Source organism: Mytilus galloprovincialis, chromosome 1 (genome assembly GCF_965363235.1).
Source record: "Mytilus galloprovincialis chromosome 1, xbMytGall1.hap1.1, whole genome shotgun sequence".
Taxonomy (NCBI): Eukaryota; Metazoa; Mollusca; class Bivalvia; order Mytilida; family Mytilidae; genus Mytilus; species Mytilus galloprovincialis.
In genome coordinates, this window is record NC_134838.1 from 59,722,355 (window position 1) to 59,745,071 (window position 22,717).

The 22,717-nt window shown below is 30.7% G+C and overlaps 2 long non-coding RNA genes across 3 annotated transcripts in view; both read right to left on the bottom strand.

The window, feature by feature from the left end:
• Positions 1-1,157: 1,157 nt before the first annotated feature.
• Positions 1,158-11,992, bottom strand: LOC143080143 (uncharacterized). Its single transcript, XR_012979633.1, has 2 exons — positions 11,951-11,992; positions 1,158-8,184 (listed from the first exon to the last, which is right to left on the bottom strand). It is a non-coding gene; the product is annotated as an uncharacterized LOC143080143 (long non-coding RNA).
• A 626-nt stretch (positions 11,993-12,618) lies between these two features.
• LOC143083255 (uncharacterized) overlaps positions 12,619-22,717 on the bottom strand; it is a 39,423-nt gene continuing 29,324 nt past the window's right edge. For both annotated transcript variants that reach the window (XR_012980612.1, XR_012980635.1), the window contains exons 4-5: positions 13,641-13,727; positions 12,619-12,711 (exon numbers count right to left, since the gene is read on the bottom strand). This is a non-coding gene — a long non-coding RNA (uncharacterized LOC143083255). The remainder of the gene's footprint in view (positions 12,712-13,640; positions 13,728-22,717) is intronic.

Below are 22,717 nucleotides of genomic sequence, written 5' to 3' on the forward strand. Positions count from 1 at the left end.
GATTTTATTACTACCACTGGGTCGATGCCTCTGCTGGTGGACTATTAGTCCCCGAGGGTATCACCAGCCCAGTAGCCAGTACTTCGGTACTGGCATGAAAATACGGATTTTTTGTGTTATTAAAATTTGCTGTTACAAAATATTAGAAATTATTATAAATTAAGGAATGTATTTCCCTCATGCAAAGCTCTGATTCCTTTCACGAATTTGGCTATACTTTTTGGACCTTTTGAATTATAGCTCTTCATGTTTTATATAAGCTTTGGATTTCAAATATTTTGGCCACGAGCATCACTGAAGAGACATGTATTGTCGAAATGCGCATCTGGTGCAACACAATTGGTACCGTTGATTTTATTACTACCACTGGGTCGATGCCTCTGCTGGTAGACTATTAGTCCCCGAGGGTATCACCAGCCCAGTAGCCAGTACTTCGGTACTGGCATGAAAATACGGATTTTTTGTGTTATTAAAATTTGCTGTTACAAAATATTAGAAATTATTATAAATTAAGGAATGTATCTCCCTCATGCAAAGCTCTGATTCCTTTCACGAATTTGGCTATACTTTTTGGACCTTTTGGATTATAGCTCTTCATGTTTTATATAAGCTTTGGATTTCAAATATTTTGGCCACGAGCATCACTGAAGAGACATGTATTGTCGAAATGCGTATCTGGTGCAACAAAATTGGTACCGTTGATTTTATTGTCCCTCTTTTTGAGTTCAGTATGACGTCCATTTTTCTAAAATGGTACATACATTTGTTCAGTGGCCAGCTGAATTCCGCCACTAAAAGCATTTTTTTTCATGTTTAGTTGAAGACTCATTGGTGGCCTTCGGATATTTTCTGCTCTTTAGTCTGGTTGTTGTCTTTTTGGAACATTCCCAATTTCCATTCTCAATTTTATTTATTTGCGCTTTTAAAAGATGACTTTTTGTGAACTTCGCATTGAGAGATTTCCGTAGTTTTTACTTTTCCGGTGAATGCGTCATTTGTTGATATATTATGTTAAAGTTTAGTTTTTAGGTTCTCGGTGCAACGAGTGTTCTGTGACGTTATGCATTTTTCATGCAAAAGAAAACAAAATTATATTTTTAACATGAAATATTTGAAAAGCAAGGAATATTTTTTTTTGTATTATATTAACATGTATAAACTTAGAATTAATTGCATAACAGTGTGGTCGACAGTAAAACGTTTGTAGGTTGTAACTTGTTTGTCAACGGCTATGATTTTATGCTCACCCAGTCTGTCAGAGGCCTTCCAGTGGGGATTGAAATATTCACTTGTTACAGATTCAGATTTAGATTCAATAGTTTATTAAAGTCTCACCACATACAACATGATTAAAACAAGATACAATTATAAAATTAATTATACAGTAAACATAGTTAAAACAATTAAATATATGTATGTGCCATTCTTAAAAGAATTATGAGAGACTATTAAAATACAAATAATACTTATTCATTTTATAAAATACTACAAATACAGTAGTTAATGATATAAAATACTGTTTCTCCTTGTTAAAATGTTATTGCAGGTTTTGGCAACAATATTACAAATATTGGTATTTTTAAACATAGAATTAATTGCATAATAGTGTGGTCGACAGTAAAACGTTTGTAGGTTGTAACTTGTTTGTCAACGGCTATGATTTTATGCTCACCCTGTCTGTCAGAGGCCTTCCAGTGGGGATTGAAATATTCACTTGTTACAAATTCAGATTTAGATTCAATAGTTTATTAAAGTCTCACCACATACAACATGATTAAAACAAGATACCATTATAAAATTAATTATACAGTAAACATAGCTAAAACAATTAAATGCATGTATGTGCCATTCTTAAAAGAATTATGAGAGACTATTAAAATACAAATAATACTTATTCATTTTATAAAATACTACAAATACAGTAGTTAATGATATAAAATACTGTTTCTCCTTGTTAAAATGTTATTGCAGGTTTTGGCAACAATATTACAAATATTGGTATTTTTAAACATATATATAAATTTTTCTTCATCAGACAAGTTTAAAAACATATCATTATGACACAATATATAAAAAAAAGAGCATGTCTTAGATCTTCATACAAGGGACAATTTAAAAGCACATGTTTTTCATACTCTAAAATATTGCAGTTAAAACAGACCCACATTCCGATACATAAAAGAAACTTTCTTTTTACAAAGCTTGAAAAGAATTTGTTTTAAATATTTATTATAATCATCACATACAACCGTGTCATTTATAAGAATAATAATGTTCAAAGATGATATTATTTAATAATAATAATAAAAAATAGGTTTATCCATTGTAAAAAAAACTATTAAGTTGATGGGGTTAATTCACAAAATATATGATTGATTAAGAACACAACTACTTCTACGGTGTGCTCATTTAAGAATGGCCTACTATTTATTCAATGCGTATACATGTGGGTTTTGTTTGTGAAGAGTTCTGGATAATTAAAAAATCATTTGATTTCTTTGTTTAATACCATAAAACGATTCATTCTTTCAGATATTTGTCACTTTGCCTTATCTTGATGTCCAACACAATTTCTCAACTTTCTTACAAAACTTATATTCTTGTGATGTATTCTTTTGTTGAAAAAAAAATGTATAGATATAGATAGATATAGGAAGATGTGGTATGAGTGCCAATGAGACAACTCTCCTCCCAAGTAATAATTCATAAAAGTAAACCATTATAGGTCAAGGTACGACCTGCAACACGGAGCCTTGGCTCACACCGACCAGCAAGTTATAGAGGGCCCCAAAACTACTAGGGGAGCTACCATTTGATTTTTAGGGGGGGGGGGGGGGGGCTAGGATGAAATTTGAAAAAAATAGGCAGGACAGGAGTTTTGAGTAAAACAAAAAGGCAGGATGAGACACTTGCAAAAAAAAAAAAGTCAGGACGACAATTTAGATAAAAAAAAAGTCAGGATAAACTAAAAAAAAAAAGGCAGGACCGAACAGAGTGAAAAATAAAAAGGCAGGACAGAGATTACAGCTAAAAAAAATGCAGGACAAAATTTTTCATCCTAGCCCTCCTATAAAAATCAAGTGGTAGCTCCCTAGTGTAAAACCATTCAAACGGGAAAACCAACGAGAAACGAAAAACACATATGAACTTCATAAACAGACGAGATCATGCATTGTAACTTTTAAAGCCAATTAAGTAAAAAAAAAAATCTGAAAGAACGTGCGATATCATATTAGGAAAATTGATGGTCAAACCATAACAAAAAATCAAGTAAAGAATTTTAAGTATTCAACCTTTATAGCTTGCTGTTCGGTGTGAGCCAAGACTCCGTGTTGAAGGCCATTTTTATTTATTTTCAAATTACAAAGGTTATTCCTGATTAGTATTTTTAATTATTTTATTTAGGCGTTTAGAACCTTTGGTGACCTCACAGTTTACATTTCTATGCTAAGTACGTCGTGAGCAGTGGGCATTACAGACGAACGTTCACCTAATTTTCCCCAGTCAATGAATGGCCATAGCTACACTGTTATGAATTTCATTCTAAGTAGAACATCAATATCGGGTTCAATTATCATTGCATATTTTTCTCATTTTACATACATATAAATAAATTAGATGATATTTTGGTTGGACTTATTGATATACTAATTTACGTCAATCTTTAAAAATCAAAACTGTTTATTTGAATATCAAAGTTAAATTATGTGGTTTTACAACATATTAACTTCTGTCCTAATAGTCTCACTTTCACTCAGCTTAAAAAGGAAGGACAACATATCTCAACAAAAATTACAGCAGTGTAAAACTTAAGTTAAGGTACATGGGGTGTCTAAATTATAATCCATATAACTTTTTAATAATTTGCCAAAATGTAGTTGATATCATGCTTTAAAACATAAAATAAAAAGAATGGGTCACAGGACTTATTTTCACGCTACAAGTTGTGCAAAATTGACCGGTTTTGTATAGATTATGCATGGCAAACCCGCTGTTCTGCCATACAACGAAAACTACATTAAAGAATGTTACGATGAAATATGACAAGATAGCTCTAAAAGATATGAAAAAGAAAAAATGAGATCAAGGGACTAGATTTCTTGCTACGTAATATAATAGTTATGTGTGTGTGACAATAATTTTTTTTTTATTTAGATATAAAATATTATTTTTTTTACTGTTATCTGAAAAGACAACGAAATGCTTCATCAGTGACCTGAGAAAATGGTAAGATCTATTTTTTAAATATACATATGCAACTTATAAGAATGCCATGATTTAAATAAATATATTTCTTATTTTGGCATCCAATTTTACTCTTATTCAATGGAATAAAATGTCTATGCAGATAACTGTCTAACACAAAAGAAATGAATAAGCAACATATTTTATTTTTGTATAAATCGGTAAACTTTAAATCATAATGAGCAGCTGTTAGGAAAGAGTTTTATCTGTAATATGAAAATGTTCACAACAATTATTTATGACTTAAATAAACGTGTTGTATACTTAATTTTTGCAAGCGTTCTAGTAACAAACTAGTGCATTTAACAGACTTATACAAATATGTTGCATCTATTCTCTTCAAAATACTAATTGTATATTTACAGCAATGAAATTACAATTAAGAGTGTAAATATCAGCATAGTAAAAACCCTTTATCATATCAGTTTATACAGTTATATAATATAAAGCAGGAGATGGAAAGATCATTAATTTAAAATCAACAACTGCAACTACTTATAAATAGCAGAAAAGGCATTTAAAATAAAAAAAAATTACGCTGCAATGAACATGTTTTTTTTTATAAATTGTAAGGTGTATGGATACTCTTGTTATTTGGGGTATCTTTAAAAAATATTACATGATAAATGTTTAACTGTATCAAGTCTAAGCCGAAGAAAGGGTTATTAATATGATTTGTATGAAATACAAAATAAAAGAAAAATGTATATCCATACAAACTTTAAACAGTTTTCTGACAATTTGAAAACAGGTATACAATATACATGAAAAGACAAATATAAATACGATAATTGTTATTCAATAAGTAGACAGTCCCGACCGCAAAACACCAATTTTTTCTGATGACTTTGTGATACAGGACCTATATTTACATATGATCACAACAGTATATTTTCTTCAGCTGAAATAACGTGCTCAGAAATATTTCTCTCCAATAACTGAACGAGATATTTCTCTATCCATATTTTAGTCACAATCATATAAAAAATGCTTTTCATCTACAAATATCTTACAGGAAAAGAAGGTTACAAATATCATTGCAACTCATACATTTTACTACCATTTAACTATTTAAGCAAATGAAATACTTGGAAATGTGTTCAATAGGTGAATTACATATTTACATCATATATTATATCTATAAAACAGTGATGGAATATTGATATTAGTGAATCTCATGAGTAAAACCAGCAATGTTCAAATTTATTACGCATCATAAAAATGCTTCTTCCAATAGCGTTAATGAAAGGAAACTGAACAGAAAAGTATAAAAATGAAATGCAGATCATAGAACTATCGTCATTTGTATACTAGTACTGTTCATAGTTCATTTAATATTATTAAATCCAATTAACACGGTTTTGATTAGAAGTTACAGCCAGCTTATTATATAGAAATAATCATTCTAAGGTCTACCAAGCACGAATCACATATTGTGTGATTATTCGGATGTTTAACCATTCTTCATAAGCGTCGTTGTTATTCAAAATATATCTTATTCAATCATATTAAGATCAAATTTAATAATATTATTTTTTTTAGCATTTTGTGTTTTCTTTCGATTGCACAGTTAGACAAGTTCCAGACTTTCAATGATACATGGATCCCAAAAGTAACCTTCTTTTTTATTTGAGCGCCCCTGGTGAGTATAATGTACAAAAATGCGCGTCTGTTTACACTTGCAGATTTTCTACCCAATGAAATGATTAATTAGTTATCAAAGGTACCAGGATTATGATTTTACGACTGACGCGCGTTTCGTTTAACGCGTTAAAGTTGCTTTTAACGCGTTAAAGTTGCTTTTAACGCGTTAAAGTTGCTTTTAACGTGTTAAAGTTGCTTTTAACGTGTTAAAGTTGCTTTTAACGCGTTCAAGTTGCATTTAACGCGTTAATGAAGCTTATAATAATAATAATAATAATAGTATCTTTATTTAGAGAGAGTAACTCATTTGGATTACACCAATTTTCAATAAGGCTCTCTTAATACAATAATAATAACATTCTTCTACGTAATGTGCTGCTAATCTCAACATTATCGCGTTAATTGACGAAGATTTGACACATCCGGCCATTTCATTTATTAGGTTTCGAGTAAAATCTGACGTCTTAAAACTTAGTTAAAGCGAAAGTAGAAAGTTTTTCTGTCATTTTTTTGTAGTGAATTGCTTAACGCGTTAAATTTATCAATTAACGCGTTTAAACTACATTTATCGCGTTAAATGTCATTTTATCGCGTTAAATGTTAACGCGTTACTTTATCGGGTTTTTGACATGAACGGCCTTTCATACACCAGTGACGCTCAGATCAAAATAGTTATAAAGCCAAACAAGTACAAAGTGGAAGAGCATTGAGGACCAAACATTCCAAAAAGTTTTGCCAAATACGACTAAGGTAATTTTTCCTGGGATAAGAAAATCCTTAGTTTTTCGAAAAATTCAAATTTTTGTAACAGGAAATTTATAAAAATGACCATATAGTTGATATTCATGCCAATACCGAGGTGCTGACTACTGGGTTGGTGATACCCTTGGGTACATTCAACGAATCCTTGCTTACAAAAGTACAGAGTACATATATTTCATTCTCGTTGTATTGTGTTAATGAGTTCAAGTAAAGCTTTAACGTTCTGTTAAACTATCCTGTACAATCAAAATAAGTTACACGTATAGAACTGAAAAAGATAAAAGGCGTGGTATGTTTATTATACTAGTGGCTTTAGAGTGAATTCCTGAAGATGCCCTGTGATTGTGTCAATATACAGTATATACTCATTCTCAGTTTCTTTATACGCGACATATCGTGGCATGTTAATACCATCCTTTTCATCAAGAAGTAATGTTAGTTTTCCACTTTGAGAATCTATTTGGTAGATAAGACTTGAATTCTGGCAAGCTAATATTATATTTTTGCGTCCGAAAAATGATGTGCTCGACAAGTAAAGTATTCCTTTCGGACTAGAAACTTTGGTTTTCCATAATAATGTTCCATTGAACTTGACACAATAAACTGCATCGTTATTAGAGGACGACACAAATAAATATCTGTCGTTTATTGCGATTTCAATGCTTTTTTCGGTGCATTCGCCAAATTGTTGCTCCTCGTTATTAATGATATTCTGAATTGTCCCATCTACTTTCAAAACAACGAAACGCACATCCTGGTCTTGTCCAATTATAACTGCAAAATGGTTTTTGTTGTAAACAATGCGATAGGGTTCACCAAGTAATTTAAGATCGATTTCCTTGTCAGTATTTATTATTTCCTTGTCTAAGACTTCCATAAATTTAATTTTCTTTTCATTCTCAAAAATTGCCGCCAAAACGTTGCCATGCACCCAGGTTAATCCGAGAAGTTTTGATTGACAATCAGTTTTATGCCAACTGTTCATATCCATTATCTTTAAGCAATTGTTTGTTTCATCTACTAGACCGCGTACATGTATGGCCAATTGCTTGTTATTTAATATAACCATACCATTGACTACATAAATTTCTTCAGTATCAACATACGTTTCTTCAGTATGAACATACGTTTCTTCAGTACTAATTTCGTATTCCTGGTTCTTGATAGACGTGTACAACCTGCCATCAGTTCTCCTTTTCCGTTTGTCATTATCATTAGGAAGAAATATCGATTTTATTGAATCTACATTCGTTGATTCTGAACACTTACATACCGTGCAGGTTTCGCAAAATAATTGTTTACAATTAACACACGCAAAGTTGACTGCGTTTTTTTTACATACAGAACACGTCGTGGAGCAATCTAACACATTGTTTTTTTTGTTCTTATTCGAAGTGCTGCCTAATTGTAAAATATCCTTACAATGAGCAGTATGTTTATTAGCACAAACTTCACAGAAAATTTCCACATGAGTCGGACAAATAGCATATTCTGTTTTGTAGTTACATCTTATACACTTGGAAAGTTTTTTATCTGCAACAATAGATAAGATTATCAAGATTTAAGGTTGTTAAAGAAAAACAATTATTGTAATCAATTTTCAGCTGAAAAAATGCATACTTTACATACTACATGAAAGAGGTTATACATCAATTAATCAGCGTCCAAAACACAACAAAATGAAAACCCAGAGCTCAACAGAACCTGTATCGCTCATCTGGGTGTGAGTATCCATCAGTGCATTAGAATAAGCTTTATTTCAAAAAGTATTGCTGTAGGGAAACACAATGTAGAATTGCTCAGACGAATTATTTGTGCGCAAAAGAACGGATGGACACGTTTATATTGTAAATAGTTAATATTTATAGTGAGGGAGATTGAGAGAACGTTATAAAAACTCGAAACCAGACAGTTAACTTGGTATTTGATGTTTCTGCTCTAAGCACGCAGCATAAACGATCAATGCAAAAATGGTTTCGATTTGTTTCCCTGTTTGAATGATTTTACACAAGTAATTTGTGTGAGGTCCTTTATAGCTTGCTGTTCGGTATGAGAAAAGGCTCCTTGTTGAAGGCAGTACTTTGACCTATAACGGTGTACTTTCACAAATTGTTGCTTGGATGGAAAGTTGTCTCATTGGCACTCATATCGCATCTTCTTATATCTATTTACTTTAATATAATGTTTTGATCATGAAAATCATTTGTAAAAATATGTGACATCCAAGAAAACCTTTTGAAGTCAAAATCTATAGATTATGCCAAATTTTCCTACATTTACTTGATTCTCTCGTAATTTATGTGCATATTAAAATTGTCATAAAGTTGAACCTTTAATAGATATATAAGTTATATTGTATGATTCTTTCAAGAATTTATGTTTTCTAAAACACGACTTTTCAAATAGAAAAAAAAAAAAAAATTCTTTAATCGACATTATATAATAATAATACATGTATAAGGAGATGTGGTATGAATGATAAAAAGACAACTATCCCTTTTAGAACAAATCAGATTTCCTCCAAAAATATGTGAGCAAAACAAAAGTACAACTTGTACGAGTTAAACATATATAGCAAAAAGCAGTGAAAGAGACAATTGATTTTGACCCATATTGACTGCGTTATACAATTCATTGTGTTTATATCAAAACGATGAATAGAAAACTTGTTCAATCTCAAACCCAGAAGTCTCAATTGGTGATGTCACAATTATGAGACAACTATTGTATTCTAAGCTTGGCCTTCTTAAAACGTAGATTTACTAACGCAAACTGAGTTTACCTAGCGTAACTATGTATGGAGCGGAGCTAGGTTAACTGATAATTGCGACAGTAAAATCAAATAAATTTTATTTTAAAAATAATTTGGCTTAAAAATACCATAAATTAAAAAGCCCCCCGACACTGCTGTATTGTCTTTTATATCTAAATAATGTGAAGTCATATGTATACTCCCGATGTCAAACATAATACTAGATGTATGAATACTTTTAGTACTCTTCTGAATGATTTCAATCTTGATAAAAAGAAGATTTTGAAGCACAAAATGTAATACTCTTGTTTTCCTTTTTTTTTTTAATTATATACAAAAAAAAAATTTAAATTTCAAAATGGAGGCTTTCTTAGTGATTGACTGATAGAAAGTGGAATCTTTCCTTTCAATTTATTGTCAACGTCCAATGAAAATTATCGATACAAACGAATTGCATAAGAATCAACATGATAAAGAGAAGAGAACGACGGGATTGTGGTGACAGATGTGACCCAAAACAGACAATTAACATGATAGTATTTGTAAAACGTTCAACTGAATGACTTGAACTTAATTGACAATTCGTTCAAACGTCTCTTTTTCAAGAAAATCATGATACAAAATACAACCTCTAGAATATTGTTTCAACTGAGATATATACTAAACATGCTAAATGTACAGTCGGTGCAGAAATATAACCAAATAAAATAAAGAGTAAACAATTGACTAGCTGAAATCAATAAAAAAAAAAGTGGAATTATCAACATTTACGTTTGTTATAAAAGCTTTAATAACAGAATAAAGTTTCTATGTTAGAGTTAACGTTTTTCTAATGTTTTTTTTTATAAATGCGTCACAACAATAAAGGGAAAATGTAGTAGATAATAGTACGATTTCCTGTTTTTTTCAAATAATAATCTTTTCCAAAACCAGACCGTTGCACAGGGGAATATTTTTATCGTCTAAGTAATATGTTACATGGGGTTATATAATTGTTTCTCTACTAATTCCAGAGACCCACCTCCTAGACGAAGAAACGATTTCATGTCTTTCGTTTTTGCTCATGTGCCTTATGCTGTGTTTTTCTTTGTTGACCTTTTTGTTAATTTTATAACGATTAAGACTATAACACGATGTTGACTGCTGTACCTTTATTTTTTACATTTTTACCTATCATATCTGTTTGATTTGTTCGCATATTTTTGTTGACAATATAATGGAACTAAATACGACTGTCATAAAATTGAGAGATTTTGCTAGGTATAAAACCAGATTTAATAAACCAATTTCTACATCAGAAAATGCATGTACCTAGTCAGGAATATGACACTTATTATCCATTCGTTTGATATGTTTGAGCTTTTGAGTTTAGTATTTTGTCTATTTTTTACTCTTTCACCAGAACATTTTATTTTATCTTATTTTTAAATACAAAAAGGGAATAATCTTTTTCCGAAAATATCATCATTTTATAAGAAGCTATGTCGGGACGACATCTATTCGTTTAAGGGAGGGGTGAACATATCTATTGTATACCAATAGTCTGCGAGTACAGCAAGATACAACATTTACGAGTAAAATTTATAAAGTAAACTGCACAGAAATGTGACAATTCTTTATTGATATTTTACGACTGTGTCATATAATTCATTTTCTTTTACGTAAAAACAATAAATAGATAATGTATCCAATCTCAGTTCAAAATTAAATAAAAAATAAGTTGAAGGTATAATTGAAATTTTTATCAAAATATACAAGACCGAGAAGAAGATTTCCTTAAATATAAAAAGACAGAAAAACAAAGGGACATTCAAAACTAACAAATCGAGCTAGCTGACACCGTCATGGCAAAAATAACGGAAGTCGTAGAAAAGACAAAACACTTCATAAAAACTAATAACTTGACAACACAAATGAAACCAAACCTTTGGGTGTAATCGTGTGGCCCGGAAGGTTGATCAATTCTAATTTTCTCGTGTTGCTCATATAAATTTGTTGATCAGTCTCATTTGGTGATGTCACAATAGGTGATTACAAAACAGGATTGTGGGTACGACAATTGGGAAACATCCTATTTCAAGTTTGATTTAGTGTCAATATTTCATACATTACATAAACAAAAGCTCTAGTGAGCTGTTCAATTGAATCGAAACATCCGTAATCCTCACACGAATCTAAGTAATAAAACAACCCAATTTAAAACATACAGTACATTGTAAGCTAATATAAATGAGATGTAAAAGTCAAAATCATGGTTTTAATATTTTTCTGAAAATTATGCATGCAAAATAAAGTTGTTTTTAAAACATAGCATACGTTAATTGCAACAGATAACTGAAGCCATAACAATCAATTAAGCTGTCAAACAAAACTAAAACTTAAAAATTTCAATCATTTAAACACTGTATTTCTGCACTGCACTGGCATGAGCTGTAAGTTTGACCCCATGTTTGCATGGATTTGTTCAAATATGTTTCCATGCAACAATGGTTAGACAGCCCATTCAATACTTATGCAGCATTATAGCTAAACTATTATAGATCATACCTGATAGTTCAAACTCTCTGACGCACGCCTCTTTCCTGCGATCTAAAATTATAGTTCTGAATTTTTATCATGTAGATAACTTTGACTTTTTGATGAATTGTTTTATATATTTCTGTTGCATACGATTTGATACTCTCTATTTTTAAAGAAGGCAATTGTTATCTTTCTATCGGTTTTTGTTATGAACTATTACAATCGTCATTAATGAATCTTAGAGTTCTTTCATGAATGTCGTTAATCTTAAATGATTTTTTTGGCGTCAGTATTGCCAAAAAAATGAAATATAATAGTTTAAATTTGACAGAATAAATGCATGAATGCTTTTATTTTGTATAGCCTGTTTAAATATTTACACATTCATTTCATGATATTTAAGTGTCTTGCGGTCTTTTTATATATTTCAGATATATGGCTGTTAAATCGTAAGCAATACACGGGTAACACTAGTCTATTTTAACGTTGGTCCGTAATTTGGTGTGTCTTATTTTTAAGCTTATGATTTATGAAGAACAAAATCATATAACTTCGTTGTTGGTGTTTAATTACAAAGCCGCTTAACCGATTATATTATCTGCTATGAACGGGACATAATATGCTCAATATCCATGTAATAGATTGTTCGGAAATGTTTTCAATATCATTGGTATATGTTTAAATGGTTTACTCACATTTTCTATAAAAAACAACTATCAATGTAATTGTGATGACAACTAGAACGAACACCCCGAAACTGATTATCCCTGCTCTAATGGGTATACTGTCTAAAATAGAATAAGTTTTTAAGACTGCTATTAAAAGAAGATTATTTTTCATAATTCATAAGAATTATAATATAGCACTCACTAATTTAGTACGAACACAAAACCATTATGTTTACATACTTGAACTATATATTCCGGAGAAGTAATTCGCCTATCCAAATACATGGCGTTTGTGTAGAATCACAATATATTAGCTGAACTAAAAAGCTAACCAAGAATCTGTTTTAGCGCTTCTAAAAAATACTTTGAACGTTTGATTTTTTGATAGGAAAAAAATCAACATTGAAACAATATTGAAACAAAACACCTAACAGATCGGCTTTTATTTTTTCCTGCAAAATACACAACTGATTAAATAATTAAAATAAATACAAATAAATCTATCAAAGATATCAATAAAAAAATGGTGTAGTCTATATTTAACTTGGCCAGTACTGCAACAAAGAGTTTTTCGAAGTTAAAAGTTTATTGAAGAAAACGTCGATAAAAGAAGTTTGTTTAATAAAAATAACATGCTATGTATAGTAAACACTTCTCGATAAAAAACAAACTGAGTAAAATTTAAATCAAAAGTCGAACAATATGGAAACAATACTGTAAAAAAACCGCTTTCATTTGAATCGAATAGCAACTCTTTACCCAGATGTGTGGTATTTTTTGTTAATTATCTATTTTTTTTTACCTTTGCATGATAGTTGTATCAAAGGCAATTATACCACATCTCATTTGTTAACAACCGTTGCGTTATTAAGGAGGGAAGCTCGCTTAGTTTTGAAATCTGACATATTTTTTTAAAAGTATTTCTAAAGAAACCTTTTTTTTTTTATTCCTATAAGTTTTTGTTTAAGTTTTTTCTGAATGTTAAATGGTCAGATACAGATAAAGATACAGATACAGATACAGATACAGATACTAGTTATTTTACTCACCTCTGTCGTTATCGTAAACATTTGAATTTGTAACAGCTTCTGGGTTTTGTACCACGTATCCACCCTTTTGTTCTTGTGCAATAAAATCTGAAAAGTAAAACACTAGAAACTGCTACTTGAATTTATATGTTTCAATACTAGATATACATTCCTTCATTATTTTAAAAGGATGAACACAATAACTTACCTGGTTTCTTCAAATCATCCCAAAATTTTTTCGCTTCTAACCAAGGCGTGTGTTGTCCTGTCTTAATTTGGCTAAACTTTTTTTTAAATCCGGATTGATTGCTATTAAACTTGTCATTTGATTTGGCGTTTCATCTGTTTGATTTAAACACCACTGATTAGTTTTGTGAAGATAAAACGCGCGTCTAGCGTACGAAATTATAAGCATAATATATTTAATGAGATTTTTAACCTCTGGGTCGATGCTATTGCCTGACGTTAACGTAGGTCCTTTACCCCTAGAAATAAAAAAATTGAAGATAATTATTTTTTACAATGCTATTCTATTTTCTAATTTTCAATGCTTTTCTTTTTTTTCTTATTTTCAATGTTATTCTATTTTCTAATTTTCAATGCTATTCTATTTTCTAATTTTCAGTGCTATTCTATTTTCTTATTTTCAATGTAAATCTATTTTCTAATTTGCAGTGCTATTCTTTTTTATAATTTTCAATGCTATTCTATTTTCTTATTTTCAATGCTATTCTTTTTTCGAATTTTCAATACTATTCTGCATTCTAATTATCAATGATGTCAACTTATCGTAATACTATATAAACTAGCCGTAAAAGTTATCTTGACAACTGGTCAATTCGATGGCAGCTATATGCCACCATAAAAATGGTGTAATATTTTTTCTGTTATAAAGAGGTTTATGTTGTCATAATCAATTACGCTTCCGTAATTATGTTATTACATACAGCATGTTCAGGAGTGAATTAAACACTTTGAAATATAAAAAAAACATACGAAAGTGTCAAAGGAACATCACCATCTAAAACTAACAATTAACAAAAGGAAAGAAAAAAAAATCACATCTATTATCTTAAATTTTAGTATTAAACTCCCGTTAGAGATATAGATATCAAGATTCGTATTAAGGCATGCCCAATTGATAAAGGGACAATAACGAAAAAGGTTTCTGATTTATATAGTTTTAAACTACAACCCTTTCCGTTTACATTTTTCTGAATTTAGTTACAAAAAAATAGTCCATCTTGTAACAATACGAAATTTTTGTTATCTCCTATACATGATGTTTACCTATCTTCCTCGCATCCGAAATCAAATGGTCCTGCGTTAATCAACGATTAAAATTAGGAGACAAATAATAATACCGATAAGTGAAATCTTTGAATATCATATTTTATTCGGTAATTTTAAAATTGTGTTCAACATAATTCCAAAAAAAAGCTATAGAATTGAATACAAATCTTTATTAATTGGACCTCACCCTAATAAAGAATAGCAATTGTGATTAATAAACATTTCAACCTGATTTTCCGACCATTATGTCTTTGTACCCAGTGGTGATAGGGGAATAGAAATAAGTGTTCTTCCGGTTGAAAACAAAATAATTGCCAAAGTGGGGAGTCAGGTTTGATATGTGGGATGAACAAGTACGCAGCCAGGTTAAGTCAGAATTGGGACGTTAAAGTCGATAGCTCGTGTTAAGACAGTGCCACGCTCTTAGAAAGTGAAAAAACTATTACAACAACTCTTAAATGGTATGAATGTGTCCTGTTGAAATGTAAAACTTTCGTACCTATCTAAAAAACGGGCTTTTTTTCGGGGGCAGTCAAAATTTCCCCGACCTTTATCTCGGAAGGCTTTTATTACATGACCTATCAATTGCATGTATTAAAGTTTCATACTAGAGTTCAAACAACAACTAAAACAAATAAATTTTCAAAAAAATTGTTTGTGATTTATAATTTTGAAATATGTTTTATGAATACACAATTCGAGTACTCAAACCAACACACAATTAATATCATTCATTTCAGAGTTTGTCTTAAATTTTCCAGTTTCAGAAGTATTATTTTTTAGACAAAAGAGCAAGAAATAGATAATATTATCATTGGAGGACAATAACTTACTTCAATCAATTATAATAGACATATATATCTACTTTCTGTTGTACCAATTAATCAAATGACTTCTTACAGAAGTGATTGTCCTTGGCGTGTTGAAACGCTTGCGAAATGATTTTTCATGTCTAATTAAAACGATTCGGAATGTCTCAAGATTTGGTTTGAGGAATTTACATAATGAATTTATATCATAAACTGAAGACGAGTTTGTATTAGATTTGCTGTGAAATAATGAAAATATAAAAAAACAGGAACAATATCTATTTTCTATAAAGACTGGGTAGATAATTGGGTCTTTTTGGTAAATATCTATTTAACGATTAGAGAAAACTAATAACGTTTTACTTATTCCAAATCATTTATAAAATCATCTATAGAACAAAACTGTGTAAAATTCTAAAACTAGAAAAGAATATATATTTTTTTTAAAACAGCCTTTTCACATTGGCAACCTCTCCTGGGGTTAAACATTTTAGCATTATCCTGTGTTATGTTACTGAGTATATTGTTTTATCCTTCTCCGCACCAACATATTATTATATGTTTTATATAATATATAGTTATATGCTGTTTATTATTGTTGTCCTTGTTTTGTGCCTCAAACCACATGTACGTTTTTCTGTTTTGTGTTTTTATGAGCTAGTTACAATAGAAAACCAACAATGCCAAATTTAGTAAATGTTAAGACACACACAAATCAGACCAAAATACTACTGATTTCTTTTTTCTAGTTTTGTTTATGATTGTTTTATTTTTATTTTGCTTTTTTTTTTACATTTCCTCTTCTATCTTTTCTTTCTCTCTGAAATTAAATTCTCTTTTTTTTTAACAATATGATAATAGTGGATACATAATAATGTAGTGTTTATATTTTATAATCTAGAATACTTACAATAACTAACTAGTTTCTATTTAAATATACAAACTAATGTTTAACGAGGTCGGGATATGGTATACGTACCTGTACTTTCTGTATCCAACTAACAAAGTTGAAAGTTTTCAATAAAGTATGAATAATACAAAAAAAAAAAGATTTAGTTTTATATTCATCTGTTCATTTTGTTGTTTATTTGGTAATATTAATGTTCAAGTTGATTGTATGTGTTGTTTTTGTATATGTCTTGTGGCATAAACCCAAATATATACTATGATTGACATGCCGGGATAATTTTTTAGCTCCATGCCTCATTATGCATTGCAATAATCGCTATGTACTACTATTAGAATATTAGGCTTACAATCAAGATAAAACAAAACTTTTTATTATCCAATTTTGAAGAAGAGCAATCCTAGTTGTTTACGAACTTCATGTAAATGATTGATAGATGTTAAATAACGATCTGTTGTAGTAGTAGAGAATTGAAAAGAAGTTCCGAATCCACTACTTCTTATCAATTTTCTAGCTTAACCCATTTCTAGCAAAACGACTGCATATATATAGTGTTAGGTTTTGACAATAAATCAACGGAGATTCATGAAGATAATCTCGTATTTTGTCTGTTTTATTCTATAATAGCTGGAAATGACTATATCCACTTATTTAAGTTAACATCAGTTTAATATTACTTAAAAGGGTTGAAACCCTCTTTTTAATTCCAGCTTTCATATATGTATATTTATATTAGATTTAATTTTGAGCATTACAAATTATTGAAGTTATATAGATTTTGGTATTTATGATTTATTTAAAAAGACATATATTAATATACAGAATGTACTTTTTTTGAATAGTTAAAAAATTCTAATTACCAAAATTAAGAAACCTTTGACATTTACATATATAGTATTTAGCAATCAGCAATGGTATGTATACCGATCGAGCAAGGGCCAGTTAAGATCGTTAAACACTTCAATTATCAATGGTATATAGCTGTTTAAAGGATGCATTTGAAATAACCGTATATATATGAATGAATGAATGAATGATTTATTATAGTGCAACCTGTATATATACAATAGATACATATTATGCGAAGTTTGCATACTACACTGCAGGTAATGATGCATTCATAAATGAAATGAAAGGATTTTTCTAAATAATTATAGATGAACTTTGTTTAAGCTGTTTTACTTTCATTAAGTTAGGATTATTTTAACGTTATTACATCTATCGTAAACCAGTAAATTAACTAATAATATCTTTGCATTCTGAATCTCTAGCAGTATTGCTCTTGCTACAGATGTACAATATAATTATGTAAATTTTTAGCATTTACATTCCAGCTGGTCATAGCCGTGATCGTCTAGTCGTTGATACAGATAGACATAGCTGTGTTATTAACAGTGCCAAGTTCAAACCTTGTTCCCCAATTGAAATTTCTTCATTATATTTTTTTTCTTGACAAAAATCTTGTTTTAAACTTAGATTATTATATACTTCATTTTCATTTAAGAGCGATTATTTTGATTCTGTTTTAACTGTCAAAGTAGTAGTTTTACAGCCGTAGCTCATTTTATTCAAATTAGAGTTGACGTGATGAATATTTGGACCTTTTATCATCAAACGAAGAAAAAAATATTGATAGAATAACTATCATATCATTATAAGACTTTCACCATTAGTAAGCATTTGCTATGATGAAAAGGAAAAGTCCTTGTTCTTTAAAAGTGACAAGTGTAATGGGCATATGAATGTTTATCGTATCACGGAATTGTACGAATACATACAATTCATTGATTCTCCAGTGTTTAGAACTAGTCTGTAATAGCCACAATCCTACTACTAAAGACCAATCAGTTCATTATGTTGAAAATCGACCAATGTTTAAACCTGACATCGTGAATAAACTATTTTTTAAAGAGACTTTCAGACTGCTTTTTAACTATACTTGAGAACGTTCAAATGTAGAATATAATCTTTCTAAACAAAAAACGCCGAAAATAAAACATTTTTTAATAATTTAAACTAGAGGCCCTAAAGAGCCTGTGTCGCTCATCTTGGTATATGCGAATATTAAACAAAAGAAGCAGATAGATTCATGACAAAATTGTGTTTTGGTGATGGTGATGTATTTGTACATATTACTTTACTGAACATTCTTGCTGCTTACAATTATCTCTATCTATAATGTACTTGGCCCAGTAGTTTCAGTGGAAAATGTAAGTAAACATTTACAAATTTTATGAAAATTGTTAAAAATTGACCATAAAGGACAATAACTCCTTAGGGGGTCAATTGACCATTTAAGTCATGTTAACTTATTTGTAAATCTTACTTTTCTGAACATTATTGCTGTTTACAGTTTATCTCTATCTATAATAGTATTCAAGATAATAACCAAAAACAGCAAAATTTCCTTAAACTTACCAATTTAGGGGCAGCAACCCAACAACGGGTTGTCCGATTCATCTGAAAATTTAAGGGCAGATAGATCTTCACCTGATTAACAATTTGACCCTGTCAGATTTGCTGTAAATGTTTTGGTTTTTGAGTATTAGCCAAAAACTGCATTTTAATCCTATGTTCTATTTTTAGTCGTGGCGTCCATCTTGGTTGGATGGCCGGGTCACCGGACACATTTTTAAAACTAAATACCCCAAAAATGATTGTGGCCAAGTTTGGATTAATTTAACCCAGTAGTTTCAGAGGAGAAGATTTTTTTGTAAAATTTACTAAGATTTACGAAAAATGGTTAAAAATTGACTATAAAGGGCAATTACTCCTAAAGGGGTCAACTGACCATTTCGGTCATGTTGACTTATTTGTAAATCTTACTTTGTTGAACATTATTGCTGTTTACAGTTTATCTCTATCTATAATGATATTCAAGATAATAAACCAAAACATTAAAATTTCCATAAAATTACCAATTCAGGGGCAGCAACCCAACAACGGGTTGTCCAATATATCTGAAAATTTAAGGGCAAATAGATTTGCTCTAAATGCTTTGGTTTTTGAGTTATAAGCCAAAATCCGCATTTTACCCCTATGTTCTATTTTTAGCCATGGCGGCAATCTTGGTTGGTTGACCGGGTCACCGGACACATTTTTCAAACTAGATACCCCAAATGATGATTGTGGCTAAGTTTGGTAAAATTTGGCCTGGAAGTTTCAGAGGAGAAGATTTTTTGTAAAAGTTAACGACGACGGACGCATGACGACGACGACGACGGACGCCGGACGCCAAGTGATGAGAAAAGCTCACTTGGCCCTATGGGCCAGGTGAGATAAAAAGAACAAAAGCGAATTATCTCCAGATCTGAGACAAAAATACAGTTGATTAATATGTATTGACAGTTATGCGCTTTAAGAGTGTTATTTAAATATTGATTTATGTCAGCCCTCGTGGTATAGTGGTATGATGCTTAGGTGGAAGACTCTACTTCTGATGAAGAAAATATGCACGAGTTTAAACCCTTGATTTGCTACTCGTTTTTGAGAGGATACAAAATCGTAAGTTCAAAGTTTATAATTTTAAAAAAAGTTATCTTAAGTTAACAAAGGAGTCAGTTAATTCTTGAAAAATAATCTTCTGTATGAACAATAGACTGACGTCAGAATAATGGTTTTATCTTCACATATTTGTAAAATTCTATTTCGGAAATACAGTGACTTCTCTCTTTAAAAGAGATTTACATCTCCCCTTAACTTACATAGGCATTTTTTTTAAAGAGACGTTCTTATGATTTGAAAGAAACCTTTGAGTTGTTTCATTTTATTTCACTTGTATAGTTTTGATGCGTGATTATTTTAATTGTGAATTGTATTCCGCAGAAGAAAGCCGAAGACATCTGAAGACAATTCATGATCTCGTCAAACAAAAACAAAAATATGAACCGTCAGGTTAATATGGCTACAGAACTAAATTTGTATATGTTTATCAGGACGAAAGCATCGTTTGAACCCTTGTTGTTCTGAACCGACATTCATCTGATCATAGGGGAATAAAAACTCGTTAAACGTTAGACGTTGATAAATCGTCGAAATCGCCATTAAAGGGGAAAAAATTATATCCCCAATAGTATAATAATTTCTTCAAGTAAACTAATCTAAAATTCAAAGGAAAAAGATTTCCTATTATGGAATAATTTGTAACTAATAGTCGCAAACATTTACATCATTTGCTCACTGGTGGATAGTTGTCCCGATGGCAAGCGACCCATCTCCCTTATATCAAGCAAACGAAATGTTTCTAGAAAAGAGAAAAAAAGTGAAGCTTCAAATTCGAATAAAAACAAATTAATGCATACAATTAAAGAAAAGCTTTTGAGTTGTTCTTCTTGGTCGGTCAATCAAATTGACTTACAACATGTTACGTTAGAAAAAATGCATACGTCTATAAAACGGCGAAGAGTATAAGTACGTTTTTCAAGTCGGAGCGAAAGAAGCAGAAAAGTTTATTTATCTACAACATCCAGAGAGTACAAAGTAGGAAATTGAATACATACAAGCACTGTGAACCCTTAAAATTCAAAACGGACGGTTCTTAATCAAGGATATAGAATAAAACAAAAGGTCAACCCAACAAAGCAAGTAGAACACATAATTAAATGCGGAGTTAAAGTAGGACAAATAGTAAAGACAGATACATGTGGCTTAAAAATGAAATTCGTTCAAAGAAACAAAAATAGGGAAAACCAGCACTAAAGACGCTATTAAAACCAGCGAAGTATTCCTAGATGACTACATCGCCTGCAGAAACAACAGGGGGAAGCTTGGAGGAGAGTCTTTATTCTGGTAAACATAGACATAAAATAGGTTGACAGTCTAGTCTAGTACCCAATTGTGAGACTATACGGATAAACATACACCTCAAAGGCATAAAAGAACTGATAATTTGGTCATTCAACATGCTACATAGAAACATGAAATGCCTAGACGAACTAGAAAAATCCTAACAAATGAGAGCAAATACAAGAACAAACATCATACTAACTATAGATTTTAACTGCCTTGATATATACTGACAAATCAACATCAATTCCTAAAAAAAATACCATGACGAAACAATACCTGAACTAATAATAACTACGTAAGGTTTCGAAAGTTTATTCAAAGATGTGAATCCATCGAAAGCATGTAGACCAGAAGGTATACCAGACAGAATACATAAGGAATGTGCTTAAATAGTACAAGGACTAACCACCATCTTCCAATCTTCAATATTCACTGGAATACTACCCGAAGACTGTCTCAACGCAAATATTTCGTGTGTTTTCATAAAAGGAGACAAACACGCTGCAGAAATTACAGACCAGTCCTATTTTCACCGGTACCTAGCAAACTTCTAAAACACTTTATATCTTTACATTTTGAAAAGCACTGAGTCTAAACATCACTCAACTATGGATTCAGACCTGGATAATCACGTCCACTCTGTGTAATATTTGTATTTGTATTTGTATCCATCTGATGAGTTAAGCCTTTATAAACCAAATTTTATAGTTCGTTCTTATGTTGTACAATACAATGTGTTTCGACATTTACACCAGTAAAACATCGCTAAATTCGAATTCATTCATTGCGTCAACAATAATTAATTGGAACACATAGAAGACAGTTGTTCGCGCAACAAGACAATAACAATCAAAACCAAGGAGTAAACAAAAACTCTTAAAACCAAAGGACATTTACATCAACAGTTATAAATAATAATTAAGAAACAACACGACCTCCACTAAAAACCGGGAGTGAAATCAGGTGCTCAGGAAGGGTAAGTATTTCCTGTACCGTATACGGCACCCGTCGTGTTATCTCTTTGTTCAGTTCGGTAATAATAGAAGGTTAATATGACTGAGGAAGAATATCAGATATGAATTCTGACACACTTTTGTCATAATGGCCAATCAGCTCATGATGGCGACCGTAAAATTTCTTGAGTGATAACTTTAATTTGATTGATTCATAGCCCTGTCTTAGCAACTTTTAAGAAAGCAGTATTCTTCGTTTAACAAAATCAAGGTACTTTGAGCTAGCTCTAGAGTAACGTATCAATTGAGACACATATACTCCATATGTTGGTGCCGCTGGGATGTTGA